This window comes from Vombatus ursinus, unplaced genomic scaffold, assembly GCF_900497805.2.
Source record: "Vombatus ursinus unplaced genomic scaffold, bare-nosed wombat genome assembly UNPS02014789.1, whole genome shotgun sequence".
NCBI classification, from domain to species: domain Eukaryota; kingdom Metazoa; phylum Chordata; class Mammalia; order Diprotodontia; family Vombatidae; genus Vombatus; species Vombatus ursinus.
The window spans coordinates 12,958,074-12,977,706 of NW_020954567.1; the positions used below are offsets into that span (position 1 = coordinate 12,958,074).

General features: G+C 40.0%; 1 long non-coding RNA gene across 1 annotated transcript; it reads right to left on the reverse strand.

Annotated features, from left to right (window-relative positions):
* Window positions 1-30: 30 nt before the first annotated feature.
* LOC114047557 lies at window positions 31-18,780 on the reverse strand. The gene is made up of 2 exons (XR_003569627.1): window positions 18,746-18,780; window positions 31-213 (listed from the first exon to the last, which is right to left on the reverse strand). It is a non-coding gene; the product is annotated as an uncharacterized LOC114047557 (long non-coding RNA).
* Between the last annotated feature and the right edge of the window lie 853 nt (window positions 18,781-19,633).

A 19,633-nucleotide genomic window follows, 5' to 3' on the forward strand; every position in this document is an offset into this window, starting at 1 on the left:
CTTCCTTAGTAAAATAAGGATGGTTAATTATTCAGATAACTTTTCCCATGAAGATGAACAAGCTGGGGGAGTGTCCACCTGGAATTTAATTAGGTAAAGAGAGTGAATAGAGTACAAAACTTGATATTGTGAGTCCTGGGTTCACATCCTGCCACAGATGCTTAACTGGCTGTGTATTCTAGGCCGTCTTCTCCATCTCTCAGAGCCTCATCTCTGCAAAATGAGAATAACAGTCACATTACCAACCTCATGGGCTGGTTGTAAGGAAAGTACTTACAAACTATAAGGTGCTATGTAAATATGAGATATTATTAGGGAGTAATACTATTTTTAAGTTGGGTATGAACTCAGATAAAAAAATCCCTTGCTAATTTGTTTCACCCACAATTTTCTTACAAGCATGTACTCCATATTTTTTATCTTCTGATTTTTATTTTAAGAAGTGACTTCTAATATAAGTTTTTGCGTTAAGCAAAACTTACATGTGTGTTTTTTTAAATCTATAGAATACTGCAAAAATAAAATGCAATCCTTCCACCAAGGCTTCAGGGGGAACACAAAGTTCAGCTTACACAAACTGAGTTCAATCTTGGAGACAGTTCTCCTTCTATACCCTGCCCTCCCAATCGTATCACTTTAGGTCATTTTTCCCTACCCAGGGTTTCTTCTACGAACCTCAGAATATAGGTCAAACATCATTTGTTTTGAGATTTCCACAAATTTGGGTAAAAGAGCCTTAGGTCCTGTGAATGAATGAATGGGAGAGGAAACAGCATCATGCTTTAAGCACTTGCTGTTTGGCAAGCTTTGTGCTAAGTACTGGAGGCAGCTGGGTGGTTCAGTGGCTAGAGTACCAGGCCAGGAGTCAGGAAGACTTGAGTTCAGATCAAACCTCAGACATTTACTAGCTGTGTGTGACCCTGGGCAAGTCACAAAATATCTAGAGAAGGAAATGGAAAACCACTCCAGCATCTTTGCCAAGAAAACCCCAAGACTGAATGATGACCAAACAACAACGCTAAGTACTGGGGGTACAAATAGTAAAGCAAGACATTCATTGCCCTCAAATAGCTTACATTCTTGTAGGGTGAAACAATACAGTTAAGGAAGTGGTGATTAGGGAAGAATTCTTTGGTTTGGAAATAATAGCTCACATTTATATAGCACTTACTATATGCCACGCACATTACAATTATTATCACATTTGAGCCTCACAACAACCCTAGGAGGTAGATGCTATTTATGATCTCCATTTTACAGATGAGGAAACTGAGGCAGAGATCGACTGACTTGACCAGGGTCACTCAGTTCATAAGTGTCTGAGATCAAATTTGAATTCGGGTCTTCCTGCAGGGCTCTATCCACTGAGATATCTAGCTGGGACGTTGAGCAGAACCAATAAATGTGTTTTTCTCAGAATCCTTTGATACTATTGATTTGATTATTGCTCTCAGATAAGAAGATAGAAAGGGGCGAGATGAGGGGATGAGGTAAGTAATGTCCCTGCAGGATGAATGGCAAGGAGATGGCTGAATGATCAGGGCCTTGCTTCATTGTTGTTGAGTCATTTCAGTTGTGACCGCATTTGGGGTTTTCTTGGCAAAGATACTGGAGCGGTTGGTCATTTCCTTCTCCAGCTCATTTGTAGATGAGGAAAGTGAGGCAAACAGGGTTAAGTGACTTGCCCAGGGTCACACAGCTAGTGAGTGTCTGAGGCTGAATTTGAACTCAGGTCTTCCTAACTCCAGGGCTGGTGGTGCTCTTTCCCCTGTACCACCTAACTGCTGGGGCCCGCTAATTCACCAGTGATTTGGTGCCCTTAGACTCTTGTTCCAAAACTGCATGGATTAATCAATTGATCAACTAGCCAGTTTTGCTGAAAGGTTACTCTGTTTACGTTCTAATGGGAGAAGAGAGCATAAAGCATAACCATAGATCTGTAGATACCAGATGAATGTAGGGTTGATGGAAGGTATTCTTAGAAGGGAAGGCATTAGACCCAGTGGGGCCTGGGAAATGCCTCCTAGAGGAAGAAGGGCTACAGTTGAGTCCTAAAGAAAGCCAGAGATGATAGGAGTTGGTAGTGAGAAGAGTAGGTACGATAAGTAGTCCAGGCATGGCAGAAAGCCAGTGCAAAGACACAAAGATAGAAAATGGAGAGTCCTATGTTGGGAACTACATTTAGGCCAATATGATTAGACTAGAATGCATGGAGGAATGAATTTAAAAACTCAAAAGATAGTTGGTAGGCAAATAGCTTTAAATATAGAACAGAGGAGGTTAGAGAGAGAGCTACTGGAGTTTATTGATTAGAGGGTTGGCCTTGTTTCCACTTACAGTGTAGGAAAATCATTTTGGTAGCCATGGAGAGGACAGATTGGAGCAGGAACAACAACACCAATGGCAATGTTTTACCCTTAATCTAAGGTCTTTTGATCAATCAACTATAATGCATTCTCACCTAGTTAAGGTATCTTAGCCAAAATGGGGTGGAGAAGTTTCAATCTACCCTTACATATACTATTCACCCCTTTTATAGTACTAACTTAAAGGACTGGACCTACTCGGGAAGTCAAAATAAAACAAAAGATAGGCTTGCTAGACAGACAACCTCCTTCAAACAAAACCTTCATTATCAGAACTATTCATAAGAATAGAGGAGAGCTAAGTCCTCCGATGCTTCCTAAAGATACCTGCTGTGTAACTATGGACAGATCACTTAACTCCTTGGTGTCCTTGGCAGCTATCTTACGCTAAAAGTTATAGAAAGCAGCTGATCTGCATTAATGGAAGAGTTTCCACTCTGGGAGTTCCTCATGCCAGTGAAATCACACAGGAAGTCAAGACCAAATATAAACAAATAAAAACAAATAAAACCTCCTGGCTCAGTCCCTTGTTGTTTGTCCAACTGCAGGGTCATTTGCCCAATCTTTTCTGAAGATGTTGGTGGTGGTGTTGCTCAGGAAGGTTCCTAACCTCTCAAACTTGGAGTTCCTAAAGAGGTTGGCCCCTTCCAGGAACCACCTCAAACCTTCCATCCAGAAGATTCAGGAATTCTCTAATGATCCTCCAAAAATTTGGGGTTCTAGAACTCCCAACTCTCAGCATCATGGTTCTATCTATAATCGTCATCTTTCAAACTAAGGGGTGATACCATTGCCTCTTTATGGTAGGGTCAGAAACTTGGGGTCCAGGAACCCTCCTGGGGCTGAGGGGGATAATATAAGTCTAAGACAATGGAGTGGCTCTGACCTACAAAAGTCCAACTAACCAACTCATTCCCAATGAACTGGGAATGCAAAGTCCCAAATATAGCAGCAGTGAAGTAGGTTATTGAGCAAGGGTTGTTTAATCACTCCTATTCACCCTACCTTTTCCCAACCTACTATCGACTCATTACCTAGATGGGTTTCCAAATAAAACATCCTTTCTCTGCTCTGGAAAGTTGTAACAAAGGAATTTATAATTCTCTATCTTTTCAGCTCCAAGAGACAATGCTCTGGAAACTCTTCAGTTTTTAGACTCTCTTTTTCTTATCTATGGTGCCTCCCAACAATTTCCTCCTCTAAACTTAGTCTGCATTGGTACATTTAGTTTAGCAAATGTTTGTGGGTTGCTGTTTATAAAAACAAAGCAAACATTTGAAACAAAGGAAAGTAAATAGAGTTTCCATTCCCCAGCAGAAAAGAGAAAGCCCAAGGAGAGAAAGAAATGTAGGATTAACACCTTGGAGTCTGTACTCAATGTGTATTTCAGCAATACAGCATCTTTGCTGATATCCCTTGTGCTCATTTGTCCCACACTTCCTCACTCCCAGGCTGGACCAGAGTCCTAGCTCTACTTCTTATGGCAGCTACTTCCACCTTGGTACAGCTACTATGGCAGCTCAATATGGCTTCTGGTGAGCCTACCCTTCTTATATTCCTTGAGTCTTCTATGTTTTGGGGAGCTGAGTTGCTCATCAGGCCTTGCTCAAACTGACCTCCTCTTGAACTCTTCAGCTTTCTCTTAAGGATTGCCTGGGCATGGCCCATCACTGCCTCATCAAATTGGTCAGGGAGCTCTCTTGATCAGCTCCATACATAAAAATATTTTAAAATCTGTCAAGTTAAAGCAACTATTCTCAGACTTTCTAAAATAAAATTTTTGCAGCCAGAAGAAACTTTAGAAGTCATCTAAACTAACTGTTTCATTTCACAGATGAGGAAATGAGGCTTCAAAAAATGAAGTGACTTACCAGAGGTTACATAGCTGACTAGTGGCTAGTTCTCCTGACTAGAATAATGAGCTTTCTACTCCCACATACTGTTTTATAGTATCTTCTGAAATTTTGTCAGATTTTTTTTTGAGAAAAGAAATTGTTTTCTAAAATTTCTTTCCAAGATTGTAGCCAGTTGTCATTAATTAAATATGATAAAAAATATTGAATATTTGCTATGCAAAAGGCACCATGGGAAATATAAAGAATAGTAAGGAATACTTTCTGCTTTCAAGGAGTTTGTAGTCTAGGACAAAATATAAGAAAATCATTATAGTACAAGGAATATGAGATACAAAATGCTATATAGTAAGACCAACCATATGCATAAAACATTGATTATATTAAAATTATATTAAGTGTAGCAGCAAAAATTATAGCTTACTTCAGACAGTTGCTTTACAAATCATTGTCTCTCAGGCTCAGTTTTCTCATCTTCAAATTAGGGATAATAATAATAGTACCGACTTCAAAGGTTGTTGTGAGGGTCAACTAAGATAATATATGTAAAGTCTTTGTAAATCTTAAAAGGCTATGTAAATATTACCTATTGACTGATAATATGCACATAAGAAAAAGAAATTAAGAAGAAACAGAGAAATGAACAAAGTATTATGATTCTTTTAGGGGGTTAAATATATATACAGTCAAAACAAATTGTAAGTAATTCAGAGTTTATAGTTTTATGTATTATTTTGTTTTTATTTTGTTTACTTCAATGTTTCTGTTTATGAATACTAAAGGCATTTGTTCTGGTATTAAAGATGTCTCTCTATACAAGGTGTCGATGTTCCCAGGGAACATACCTTTAGGATTTTGTTCTGGCATTGCGTGTCTCATTGACCAGACACCTGATGGTCCATTAGTACTATATTAAAGAAGGGAAAAGGAAGGCAACGGGAATAAGCTTTTATATAAAACATACCATGTGCCAGACACCGTGCTAAACGCTTTTACAATTATTATCTTATTTGATCCTCACAACAACCCTGTGAGGTAGGTGCTGTTAGATTTTATGGTTGAGGAAACTGAGGCAAACAGAAGTGAAGTGACTTACCAAGGGTCACACAGTGTCTGAAGCTGGATTAGAATTCATGTTTTCCTGACTCCAGGCCCAGCACTCTATTCATTGTTCCACTAGCTGGGTCTGATAGATGGCAGCCAACGAATGACTGATTTACAGTCAGTTTCAGGGCACCTGGACCATAGTATGCATTTTGGACTAGGATTTTTAAAAAGAGTAGAAAAAACCAGAGCTGAAAGATGCAAAGAGGAGATAAAGATTCAGATTCATAAAGATTCAGACTAGATTCCCTAGAAAGGAAGCCTGTGCATTTGTGAGGCTCCTCCAGGGAACTTCATGGTCAAGATGCCAAGAAGTAGCAAGGAATCCCAGAACAAGGACAAGAGCTCTGAGACTAAAGAAAAGCCACGGATTAATGAGACAAAGCAGGAAGCCAGTCAACAAGCATTTACTAAGTGCTTAATGCCTCAGGCATTGTATTAAGCACTAGGAATACAAATATAAGCAAAAAGAAAGACAGTTCCAGTCCTCAAAGAGTTTACTTTCTAATGGAGAAAGACAATACATAAAGGAAGGGGGAGGGAGGGGTTGGAGAAGAAATCCAGAGAACTGTGAACAAAGTTGGGAGAGGTGTGAAGGAGTGAGCATGGCTGCCTTGGGCAGTTCCTCAAAACGGAAGGTCCAGAAGAAACTTAATAACAGTAGAAAGAGGTCGCAAGAGCAGGAACATGAACCAGAGTGTGGTTTATGAGAGGAACCAATAACAAGTCTGCCCCATATAAACCCAGAGTTTCAGTTAGGCCTCAGGTTACTATGTAATGGAACGGCTTTGTGAAGAACAACAAATATGGAGGGATCAAAGAACTATGGGAAGACACCAAAAGCACTGATGCAATGTGAAGAAAGCAGATCCAAAGAACAACATCCATACTACTTGCACTTTCATTGGACAAAAGTTTTATTTTTTGTCATGTCTATCAAAATAAGTGAATATTATAGTATTTTCATGTTGATTTCAAATGTGGCTTCAGATTTTTAAAAATCACCCGCCATTTTCACAGGGATGTTTTATATTTCAAAAAATGATTGCTTATTAAACAAAACTGTGCTCTTTTAACTCTCCTGAAATGTAACAGCATGTGATTTTCTGTTGTATTTTGCCAGTAAATCATCCTTTCTCCATATCCAGCAGTAGTCAGTGAGCTTGTTTGGACACTCTTTGCCCTGGTATTACTTTTTCTTGATGGAAGTGTCCTCAATGCACTTCATTAATAGCATTTAGGTTTTCTGGGAAGATGTCCAAATATGAATCCCAGAAATGGATCTTGAGTGATATTACATTTCATAAATGTATAATCCTTGAGAAGATTGTTGACAGTGTCTTGGTAATTTTGTGCCTTGTAAGAATAAGGATGGGGTTAGGGAGGGGACCTGTGATTTCATTGATATAGAGAACTCTCTGATGAGGAATTTCCCTTTACTAATGCAGATTGGCGCCATCTATGAAATTTTCAGTCTTACAGAGTTACCTAAAGCACTGAGAAGTTATATACCTTACCCAGAATCTCACACTGCTTGTAATTTTCCTGAAAGTTGGTGGCAATTTAAAAAAAGATATCCGTGCAGCAAATTCAATTTCATTTAACTATTTCTTAAAATGCTCATCCTTCATCACTTCCCTTATTTGAAGATCCACAAATATTCCCTCTTTTATTTTAGCCTCCTTGATTCTGGGAAATATTTCAAATAAGGAAAACCTATACTATTTTGATACATTGCCTTGACAAATTTTTCATTCAGGACTAACCAGTGGTTGGTTTACCACATTTTTCTTTCCAGAATTTGTACTTCTGTTTACTTTTTTTTTTAATGTAGTCTTTTTTTTTCTTCCGTCTCTATTATCCCATTGACAAATAAAACTGAAGTGAATAGTACATACAAATTGTAACTCTCATGAAAGAATATAGATTCCTATATATATGCCAAAAATAATTTTCATAATGGAAACATCTTTCCATTTTGCCAGTAATGCAGAGGGGGAGGGAGGGGTTGGAGAAGAAATCCAGAGAACTGTGAACAAAGCTGGGAGAGGTGTGAAGGAGTGAGCTTGGCTGTCTTGGGCAGTTCCTCAAAATGGAAGTTCTAGAAAGAACTTAATAATAGGAGAAAGAGGCTGCAAAAGCCGGAACATGAACCAGAGTATGGTTTATGAGGGGTGCCAATAACAAGCCTGGCCCATATAAACACAGAGCTTCAGAGTTAGGCCACAGGTTACTACGTAATGGAACTGCTTTGTGAAGAATAACAAATATGGAGGAATCATGTACTTGTATGTTCTTCCATACTTAATGCAAGCAGATATACTTAGCTATATCATTTTATCATTAGCTATACTGTCTTTTTATTAATTATATCCCAAGTCTGTAGCACAGTACCTAGTACACAGTAGGTGCTTAATAAATGTTTATTGGATTGGATTGGAAGAATATTTAACAAAGATATGCAACAAGGACAAGTTAATTCAGCTAAGCAAATCTCCTTTGCCTAAGCCTGAGAAGTCCATTTCAGTACACCAATCAAACACTAGATTACAACTGAAGCTCTCTGTGACTCTTTTGTACTTACATGACCAGGAAGCCAATAAGTTAAATCTATGGACTTCTAAGCTAATCAAATGATGAGGATGTTTTCAATACCTTTTCAGGAAAAACAAGCCTAATTTGCATGGGGGTGGGGAGTTAGGATATTATTTCCACTATTCCCCACCCCTTGGTGGTAAAGCCCTTATGGTCTTCTATACATTCACCCTTTTTCCACTTCCACATTTCCAAATGACTTTAGAGATGTTTGTGGTCAGCTGTGACCTAAGGGATGTGAAAAGCCTGACACAAGCAGTTGAAGAAGGATAAGAAATATAAAGCAGAAAGATAGGAAAAACAAAACAAATAATGTAACAGCCTCTTAGAAAAAGTGATTGAGGGAGCCAAGATGGTGGAGGGAAAGCAGTTTCTTGCTTGAACTCTCCCCCAAACCCCTCCAAATACCTGTAAAAAAATGGCTCTAAAGAAATTCTAAAGCAACAGAACCCACAAAAAGACAGAGTGAAACAAATTTGCAGCCCAAGACAACCTGGATGGTTGATCAGAAAGGTATATCACGCTAGGCAGGGAGAGGAGCACAGTGCAGTGTGGGTGTGCAGGCCACAGTGAACTTGGAGCAGGCTTCAGAGGACTGAATCTTGGGCAGTTGTGGTAGTTTCCAGACGTCTGAACCCATAAACGCCAAAGACAACTTAGAAGGTCAGTGGGAAAAGTCTGTGACTGCGGTGAGAGTTAGAAGCTAGGTTTTAGCCACAAGTCCCTAGCATGGGCCATGGCTGCCTCCTGAGCTTCTGGCCCACAGAATGAGGGGGAATCTAGTGACTGATCAGAGAGGGATTGCAGGGATCTCTTTTCCAGTGCTGAGGCAGGAATCTCTTGCTTTGCCTGTGCTTGGATCTGGGTGACAGTTCAGAGGGGCGGTCCTGGGGCAAGGAGGAGTGCTGGTGTGGTGGAGATTGTTGTGGCAGTGGAGAGGAAACACCTCACCCCTTATCATAGCACCTTGGAAGAACTGACACTTTTCAGTTAGAAGTATCTCTGAAGTACCCTAGAAGTATCTCTGAAGTATCCCGAGAAGTATCTCTGAAAACAGCTGTACAAACCCCCAAAGCTTGGGACAGTACATTCTCCACATTGGAAGCAGACTCTTACCTTACCTTAACAAAGAGTTTAAAACTCAAGTGATTGGCTGGGATCATGAGTAAGCAGTGCAAAAAGAGTCAGACTATATTATCTTACTTTGGTGACAAAGAAGATCAAAACATACAACCAGAAGAAGACAACAAAGTCAAAGCTCCTACATCCAAAGCCCCCAAGAAAAATATGAATCAGTCCCAGGCCTTGGAAGAGCTCAAAAGGGATTTTGAGGGGCAGCTAGGTGGCACAGTGGATAGAGCACCAGCCCTGGATTCAGGAAGACCTGAGTTCAAATCTGACCTCAGGCATATAACACTTACTAGCTGAGTGACCCTGGGCAAGTCACTTAACCCCATTGCCTAGCCAAAAAAAAAGGGGGATTTTGAGAAGCAAGTAAGAGAAGTAGGGGAAAAACGGGAAAGAGAAATGAGAATGATGCAAGAAAATCATGAAAAACAAGTCAACAGCTTGCTAAAGGAGACCCACAAAAATACTGAAGAAAATAACACCTTAAAAAATAGCCTAACCTAAATGGCAAAAGAGGTCCAAAAAGCCAATGAGGAGAAGAATGCCCTAAAAAGCAAAATTGGACAAATGGAAAAGGAAGTCCAAAAGATTACTGAAGAAAATACTTCCTTAAAAATTAGAATAGAGCAATTGGAAGCTAGTGACTTTACGAGAAATCAAGACACTGTAAAACAAATCCAAAAGAATGAAAAATTAGAAAACAATGTGAAATATCTCATTGGAAAAACAACTGACCTGGAAAATAGATCCAGGAGAGAGAATTTTAAAATTATTGGACTATCTGAAAGCCATCATCAAAAAAAGAGCCTAGACATCATCTTTCAAGAAGTGATCAAGGAAAACTGCCCTGATATTTTAGAACCAGAGAGTAAAATAGAAATTGAAAGAATTCACTGATCTTCTCCTGAAAGAGATCCCCAAAGGAAAACTAGGAATATTGTAGCCAAATTTCAGAGTTCCCAAGTCAAAGAGAAAATATTACAAGCAGCCAGAAAGAAGCAATTCAAGTATTGTGGAAACACAATCAGGATAGCATACGATTTAGCAGCTTCTACATTAAGGAACCGCAGGGCATGGAATATAATATTCCAGAGGGCAAAGGAGATAGTATTACAACCAAGAATTACCTACCCAGCAAAACTGAGTATAATCCTTCAGGGGGAAAAATAGTCATTCGGTGAAATAGAGGACTTTCAAGCATTCTTGATGAAAAGACCAGAGCCGAATAGAAAATTTGACTTTCCAATACAAGACTCAAGTGGAACATGAAGAGGTAAACAGGAAAGAGAAATTATAAGAGACTTATTAAGGTTGAACTGTTTACATTCCTGCATGGAAAGATGATATTTGTAACACATGAGACCTTTGTCGGTATTAGAGTAGTTGGAGGGAAAAAATTATATGTGTGTATAGATAGATAGATAGATAGATAGATAGATAGAGGGCACAGGGTGAGTTGAAGATGAAGGGGTCATATCTGGAGAACAAAATTAAGGGTTGAGAGAGGATTATTCTAGGAGAAGTAGAAAGGGAGAGGTAGAACAGGGTAAATTATCTCACAAAAACAGAAAAGAAAAGGCTCTTACAGTGGAGGGGAAACGGGGGAAGGTGAGAGGGAATGAGTGAATCTTATTCTCATAGGATTTGGCTTAAGGAGGGAATAATATACACACTCAATAGGGTATGGAAATCTGTCTTATCCTACAGGAAAATGGGGGGGAAGGGGACAAGAGAATAGGGGGATGATAGAGAGGAGGGCAGATTGGGAAAGGGGGTAATCAGAAGCAAAGACTTTTGAGGAGGGACAGGGTCGAAAGAATAGAATAAATGGGGGGTGGGATAGGATTAAGGGAAATCGAGTTAGTTTTTCACAGCATGTCTACTATGGAAGTGTTTTGCATAACTGCACATATATAACCTATATTGAGTTGCTTGCCTTTTCAATGAGGGTAGATGGGGACGGGAGAAAATTTGGAACTCAAAGATTTAAAAACACATGTTTAAAAAAAATGTTTTAACATGCAACTGGGAAATAAGAAATACAGGAAATAGGGTACAGAAATCTATCCTGCCCCCTATAGGAAAATAGAAGGGAAGGGAATAAGAGAAGGGGAGGGAGAGATAGAAGGGAAGGCAGACTGGGGAAGGGGTATTCAGAATGCATGCCACCTTGGGGTGGGGGGAGGGGTGAGATGGGGTGAAAATTTGGAACTCAAAATCTTGTGGAAGTAAATGTTGAAAACTAAAAATAAATAAATTTATTAATGAAAAAGAGAACTGCAGTCTAAGAGGGGGAGACAAAAATGGATAGACAGACAGATAGATAGATAGATAGAACATACATATGGTAATTTGAAGATAATCAACAGAGGGAAGGCACTAACATCAAGGGAGATCAGGAAAGGCTCTTTGTAGAAGGTAGGATTTTTCTCTGGGGCTTAAAGGAACCCAGGGAAGCCAGAAGGTAGGAATGACAAGGGAGAACATTCCAGGCATGGGAGATGGCTACTAGAAATGCATGGAATTGAGAAATGGAGTGTTTTCTTTGGGGAACATCAAGGAGGCAAGTGCCACTAGATCGCAGAACATGTAAGAGTAAGTAAGGGAAAGAAGACTAGAAATACAGGAGGTGGCCAGGTTATGAAGGGTTCTAAATGCCAAAGAGTGGATTCTAGATTTAATCCTGGAGGTGATAGAGAACTAGTGGAATTTATTGAACGGGGGAGTGATGGTGGTGACATGGTCAGACCTGTGCTTTAGGAAAATAAATAGGGCGGCATTCTTATGCTTCTTGGTCCACCTTTGCCATCTCCACCTACTCTCAAACTCAAATGTGCACTCAGGACCTGAATGATGATTTCTGCTACACAGTTTTCCTTCCCCTCTTAAAATATCCTGAGTCAGTCATCTTGTAATTCATTCTCTCAAGGCCTTTATTTTTAGGTGGTTGGCTAATCCATCCACCTAATAAAGTTTGATAAACCTAAAAAAAAAAAGTGACTGAATATGGGAGAACAAAGACCAGAAATCTCAGGCTTCACCCTTCTCCGCCTTTGGAAGGACCAAGTACTGGATCTAAACAATCAGGTTCATATGGTAGGTACCAAATCTTTACAGTCACAGCGGGTCTTGATTGAAAGAGGTACTTGTGAACAGGAGCGACACTAAGAACATAAGAGCTACAACAAAGATGATGAAACTTCCAGTAGAGATACTGACCCACATACAGTAATGGAAAAAAGAGAATTACCCTGTGCCATGATCTACTTGTGTTCCCTGGCTCATCAACCAACACTTTGCTCTCTCCAGGATCAATATAGGCTATATGCCAAATCTTTAACCCATTACTAGACTTATTTCCAAAAAGCAAAATACCTCCCAAGCATGCCACCTCTTCATCTTCCCTAGGGAAGAATTATCCAGGGGCCACTGGGTACTGTAATGGCAGTACTATAGAGGGGCCAATCGATTCTAGATTACAGTAAGCATAGCACTTCATTGGACCTAATTTTGCCATTACCCATGCCAGTGTCCACTCTCTTGCCACTGGGCAGTTCTGCCCTCTAGCCATTGCTGCTGGGCCCTGTGCCACTGATTGCTGTCCATAAACTACCAGAGGACTTCTCTGAGTCAGGCCTCTCCCAGAATAATTGGTATAGTCAGTAGGATATTGCTCCTACTAGTACATATATACAAAATTTATACAAAATGAATAAAAGCTAATTTATGCTAAACAAATGACAACCAGCATATAAATCAACCAGTGACTTCTCACTAATAACCCTCCTTTACTCTTTTCTCAACCAAATCACATTCTATTATATCTAGTATTGAATAATTCATATCAACATGCATGCTTCTTTATGATAGTGGGTAGGAAGTTCTATTTGCATTTCTTAATTCAGCATCAAAAAATACATAGACAACAAATAAGTCCTATGTGAGGAAATGTGTGTTGATCAGTGTTATGTAAGGGAAGATGACATTAAATGGTAACAAAATTCAGGTCAAAGACAATGGTCAACCTCTAAGCTTTTAAAAAATTAAAGCATCCTGTTGTCCTTTCTTATCTTGAAGGTAAATTTCAAGAGGGCACGGGGACATGGATGGTCAATTAGCAGCGTGCCTTTTTTTGTTTTTGGACTTTTTTTTTTTTTTTTTTTTTTTTAGGCAATTGGGGTTAAGTGACTGGCCCAGGGTCACACAGCTAGTAAGTGTCAAGTATTTGGTCTGAGGTTGAATTTGAACTCAGGTCCTCCTGATTTCAGGGTTGGTGCTCTATCCACTGTGTCCCCTAGCTGCCCCAGCATCACTTTTGATTGTTGGTTTGTTCAATTGCTTTGAAGGATTGTGGCATGTTTCTGTGTGTTTGTTTCTTTTTGTGGACAGTCTTAAAAATAATATCTATTAATTTAAAAAGTGTTGTTGGAAGCCAGAGGAAGAATATGTATTAGAAAATGAATCTTCATTCTACTAGCAAAGAATTTTCTTCTCTGGTATGACCTTTAGGGTTAACCTAGGAGAAATGAAATAGAGAAGGGAGGAAGATGTTCCAGTCAGCTGCACCAAGGAAATCTCACAAGGTGATAAATGGTCTCCAACCCAACCTTCAATCATAGATTCTAGCTCTAATCCAGACCAGTCAAGCATAGGCCTGAGTGCAGGGTGTGCCAGGTATGCCCAGGCACTAAAAGTCTAAAAAAAATTTGGCATTTTGTCTCATTTTAAAAGTTTAAAAAAAGTTTTAAATTAAAGTTTAGTTAATCTTTTTTTAAAAAAAGTTTAATTTTTAATTTAGTTTGATGAATACAAATAATGTCCTTTACGATTTTAAAATTATTTTTAAAATTTTTACTTTTTAACTTTTTTTGAGCTCCAAATTCTCTCCCTCCCTCCCCCACCTTCCCCACCCATTGAGAAGGCAAGCAATATGATACCCATTATACATATGAAGTCATGCAAAACATACTTTCATATTCGCCATGTTGCAAAAAGAAAAAAAAAAGCAAGAAAAATAAAACAAGTGAAAAAAAAGTTTTAATCCGTGCTCAGAGGTCATCAGCTCTTTCTCTGGTGTGGATGGCAATTTGCTTTCTTTTATTATTGGTTTAATATATTTTTATTTATTTTGTTAAATATTTCCCAATTACATGTAAAAATATTTTAACGTTCATTTTTAAAACGCTGATTTCCAGATTCGGTCTCTCCCCTCCACCCTCCTGAGAAGGCAAGCAATATATCAATTATATGTGTGAAGTCATGTCAAACATATTTCCATATTAGCCATGTTGCAAAAGAAAACACACAAAGGAACAAGAAAAATAAAGTAAAAAAAAAAGCATGCTTCAGTCTATACTCAATAGTTCATCAGTTCTATCTCTGGAGACAGATAGCATTTTTCATCAGGGGTCTTTTGGAATTGTCTTGATCAAAGTAGCTAAGTCTTTCACAGTTGATCTGACTGTCCTTGAAATACTGGAAGACCCTTATCTTATCTCTTCCTTCTCTATCTCAACAAATATTCTTTTCTCCAGGCTAAATATCTCTAGTTCCTTCCACTGACTTCCATATGGTATTAATTTGAAGGCCTTCACCATTCTGGTGGCCCTTCTCTGGGCTTACTTCAGCTAATCCTTGGTCCTGCCAAAATGTGGTACCGCAAACAGGACACAATTTTCCAAATGTGTTCTCAGAAGGGCAGAGTCCTACAGTCTTATCACTTTCTGATTCTTGGGAGCTCTGCCTCTCCTAATGTAGCCCTAGGCTATATGAGCTGTTTTTGTCTACCATATTATATTCATATTGAGTGTGTGGTCCTCTAAAATCCACTTAACTTTTCAGACAAACCATTGGCTAGCCATGCCTCCCCTATCTTATAGTTACTAAATGGGGTGTATGGGATGTTTAGGGACAACTCGCATCTCTTGTATGAGAGCTGCTCATCCATGTCCATCTTTGGTGTCCACCTGTCATCCAACTCTCACCTGTGGCTCCAAAAAGCTGTATCATGTGTGGTAGCCACAACCTGGTAAACTCTCTTGGCAGATGGGCTAAGCCAGGTTGAGGGTAACCAACAGACTTCAAACCTGCCAGTGAATTAGGGGGATGTCTACCCCAAGCATCTGAAGACTTTCCCTGGTGGAATGGGCAGATGAGAACAATTTATTCCAATGGCCATGAAGGTGGCTGAAGCAGGCACCGTGGAACACTTAGAACTTGGTCAAGCATTGAAGACTCCAAGGTCATCCACAGCATATTGGGTTATTGTCAGTTGTCCTTACTTTTGTCTTGCCACTGAACTTCAATGACTCAGGAAGAGAGAGTGAGGTTGAGGATTTTGTGCAACTCTGCCTCCCTTCAATCTAATTCCTTTGCAGTCAAGATATCACACCACGATGTCATTGATCCTCTTTGAAAATGAAGGATGAACAAGAAAACATCCTTACAATATTCCTGTTACTGTGTATAATGGTTTCCTGGTTCTGCTCACTTCAGTTTGCATCAGTTCATAAAAGTTTTCCCATGTTTTTCTGAAACCATCCCCCTCATCATTTTTTATAGTACAATAGTATTCCATCACAATCATATACCACAACTTGTTCAACCATTTCCCAATTGAGGGTCACCCCCTTAATTTTAAATTCTATACCCCTACAAAAGGAGCTGCTTTAAATATTTTTGTACATATTTCCGTTTTTCTTTCATCTCTTTGGGTTACTAAGTAATGGTATTGCTTAGTCAAAAGATAAGCATAGTTTTATAGCCCTTTGGGCATAGTTCCAAATTGTTCTCCAGCTATTGCTGGACCAGTTCATAACTCTACCAATAGTGCATTAGTGTCCCAATCTTTCCACATACCCTTCAGCATTTGTCATTTTCCTTTTCTGTCATGTTAGCCATGATTTTAATATCCTATAATTGTTTGATTTAAAAAGCATGATAAAATTCCCTGGGTGCAGACTCTAACGTAATGTTCTTGGAGCCTAGCTTAGAGTCAAAATAGACTAGGCCTAAAGGCTGTACTTTGATACATCACAAGTTCAAGTTGTGGGATCTCAAATCTGATAGCTCAGTTCTATACCGTGTTGATACTAGAAGTCCTACATGTAGGCTCTATCTGAAGGAAAAACCAAATCCTAAAATGACTCCCCAACCAATCATGGAACAAGCGTTTATTAAACACCTACTATGTTCCAGACACCATGCTAAGGACTTTACAAATATCTCATTTGGTCCCCACTACCCTGGAAGGTAGGTGCTGTTACTATCCCCATTTTACAGTTGAGGAAACTGAGGCAGGTAGAGGTTAAGTGACTTGCCCAGATCACACAGCTAGTAAGTATCTGAACCTGGATTTGAACTCAAGCCTTCCTTATTCTAGGCCAGGCTAACTGCAACTAGGAATTACATGAGTATCTGTCTTCATTTAAGTGATCTATTTGGGGCTTGATCCAGAGTAGATCAGAAATGTCAGGCTGAGTCAGAATAGAACCAGCTTCTGGAGCAGGCCATCAGGAGTCAGGCCCTGTCTCTCAACTCTTCTGGCAATGTTATCAGAGCAGGCATCTCTATTCTCTACCTGTCAGAACTGATAGTTCCAGAAAAACTTGGAGATTGTTTGTCTATTGTCATTATTCATAGCTAGGTGCTCATTTTACGGGTGTCAGCCTGTGTGTGTGTAACTCACGGTATTACAAATTTTAAATCAAAGATTTCTTTTCTCATCTACTTCATAGCCTTTCTCACCATAAAATGTAGGCACTTTAGTAAGATCTATAAGCAACAACACATTAAAAGGAGATTTCGGTAGTTGTTGTGTTTTGGTTTGGATTTATGATTTCATCAATGTGGAAAATTCTCACTATAGAATCTCCCTTCACTGATGTAGATCAGCTGTTTATCTATAAGGTATAGTTTTAAAACAGTTCCCTGAAAGTGATAGGTTAACATACAGCTTGTATATGTCAGAGGCGAGACCTGAACCCAGGTCCTTCTTCACTCCTTTTTTTTTTTTTTTAGCAAGGCAGTTGGGGTTAAGTGACTTGCCCAGAGTCACACAGCTAGTAAGTGTTACATGTCTGAGGCCGAATTTAAACTCAGATCCTCCTGACTCCAGGGCTGGTTCTCTATCCCCCGCACTACCTAGCCGCCCCTCTTCCTCACTCTTAAGACTAACCATCTCTTTACAACATGATGCTGTTTCTCCCAAACGAAGTATATTCTAAACACTCAGAACCATCTGTGATCTCATCCATTCCAAAGTTCCTTCCAGTGATTTAGATGGAAACCACCCTTGCCTGCCCATCCTGTGCCAGTCTTGTCTTCCCATAAAAAGCCTTGGCAGAAAGCATTGTCTTCATTTGGCAGAGGAATGAGCACAGTGATGGATACCAAACTGGAGCAGGCTGAAGATCAATACTAACGTTTCTTCAATTCAGTCCAAATTGAACAAACATTTGTTAAGCATAGAAGCTGAAAGTTCAATGAGCACCTTCATTTCAAACCAATTAAACAAACACATATTAAACAGACACAACTTAATGTAGAGGATAGAGTGCTGGACTTGGTGTCAGGAAGATCTGAGTTAGAATTCTGCCTTAGATGCTGATATGAGCCTGAGGAGTCACTTAATGTCTTTAAGCTTCAGTTTTCTTATATGTAAAGTGATCCCTCTATATTTTAAATCTTTGATCCATGTTTGTATGTAATTTTTATTGCATCATAATCTGAAAAGGATGTATTTAATATTTCTCCCTTTCTGCATTGGATTGTGAGGTTTTTATACCCTAGTACATGGTCAATTTTTCTGTATGTGCCGTGTACCACTGAGAAAAAAGTATATTCCTTTCTATCCCCATTCAGTTTTCTCCAGAGATCTACCATACCTAACTTTTCTAATATTCTATTCACCTCCTTAACTTCTTTCTTGTTTATTTTGTGGTTAGATTTATCTAGTTCAGAGAGGGGGAGGTTGAGGTCCCTCACTGGTATAGTTTTGCTGTCTATTTCTTCCTGTAACTCCCTGAACTTCTTCTCTAAGAAATTGGATGCTATTCCACTTAGTGCATATATGTTTAGTAATGATAATAGTTTGTTGTCTATGGTGCCTTTTAGCAGGATGTAGTTTCCTTCCTCATCTCTTTTGATAAGTTCTACTTCTGCTTTTGCTTTGTCTGAGATCAGGATTGCTATCCCTGCTTTTTTTTACTTCAACTGAAGCATAATATATTCTATTCCAGCCTTTTACCTTTACCTTGGGTGTGTCCCTTTGTTTCGAATGTGTTTCCTGTAAACAACATATTGTAGGATTATGGTTTTTAATTCATTCTGCTGTCCACTTCTGTTTCATGGGAGAGTTCATCCCATTCACATTCACTGTTGTGATTATTATCTGTGTCTTTCTCTCCATCCTATTCCCCCTTGTTTATGCTTTTCTTTCTCCTTTCTCCCTTTCCCTCCTCACTAGTGTTTTGCTTTTAACCCCTGCCTCCCTCAGTCCTGCCTCCCTTCTATTAACCCCCTCCCTTTTCTTCTCCTTTACCCTTACTACTTCTCCCCTCCCTTCTATCCCCCCTTCCTTTTCTTTCCCTTTTCCCTCCTACTTCCTATAGGGCAATGTACCGGCCGCACCGACCTTATGCCGGCCGCGCCGAATACTCCTCCTATAAGGAGCAGGCTGCCAGAGTCATACTCACTCACCAGTCTTCGGTCCTCATCTGGATAAACACACACAGAGACGGACCCATTGGGAGGCTGCCAACACCAGAGCTTTATTCAGAGGCCATCACAGCAAGGCCAAGCAGGAAGGCCAGAGCAACAGAGCAGGAGCAAAGAGAGCGCGTGATCTGACCACCTCGTTCCTTAAGTACCTACTTAGCCCCTCCTCCCCAGCCCGCTTACTAGCCAATGAATGTAGGGTCAGATACCGGAAGGGGCTGTCTGAGTTTAGCACGCCAAGGGAGAGGGAGTGACGCAGGAGGCTAGGACCGGATACAGGAAGGAGGTGTCTGGGATTAGTGCATAGACAGAGTACATGACCTAGGAAGTCAGGAAGGACACAGGAAGGAGGCATCTGGGGTCAGTGCTACACAAAGGGACTCAGGAAGTCAGGATGGTCACAGGAAGGAGGCGTCTGGGGTTGACGTTGCATATAGGGAGGGGACTAAGCAAAGGGAACTCATCCTCTGCCGTCCCACTCCCACGTGGCACCGCCCCTTGCCTCAGGAGCACAAGCTCTGGCTACTTCCTTGCACCCAGTTTATTTCACATAGCACTGCCCACTGCCTCATGGCTTCTCTGTACCCAGCCCATCCCAGTCCACCACGACTCCGCCTACCACAGCCCCTGCCTCGACTTCCAAATACCCAGATCTTACCCTAATCTTGCCACAGCACCCCACCTGGCAGTTGCCAACATCAGACAGTCCCTCACAGGGCAAGTTAGATTTCTATACCTAACTGATTATGTTATTCCATCCTTGAACCAAATCTGATGAGAATAAAGTTCACACAATGCTCATCTCCCTCCCTTCTTTCCCTCTACTGTAATAGGTTTTTGTGCCTTTTCCTGTAATTTACTCTTGTCTGC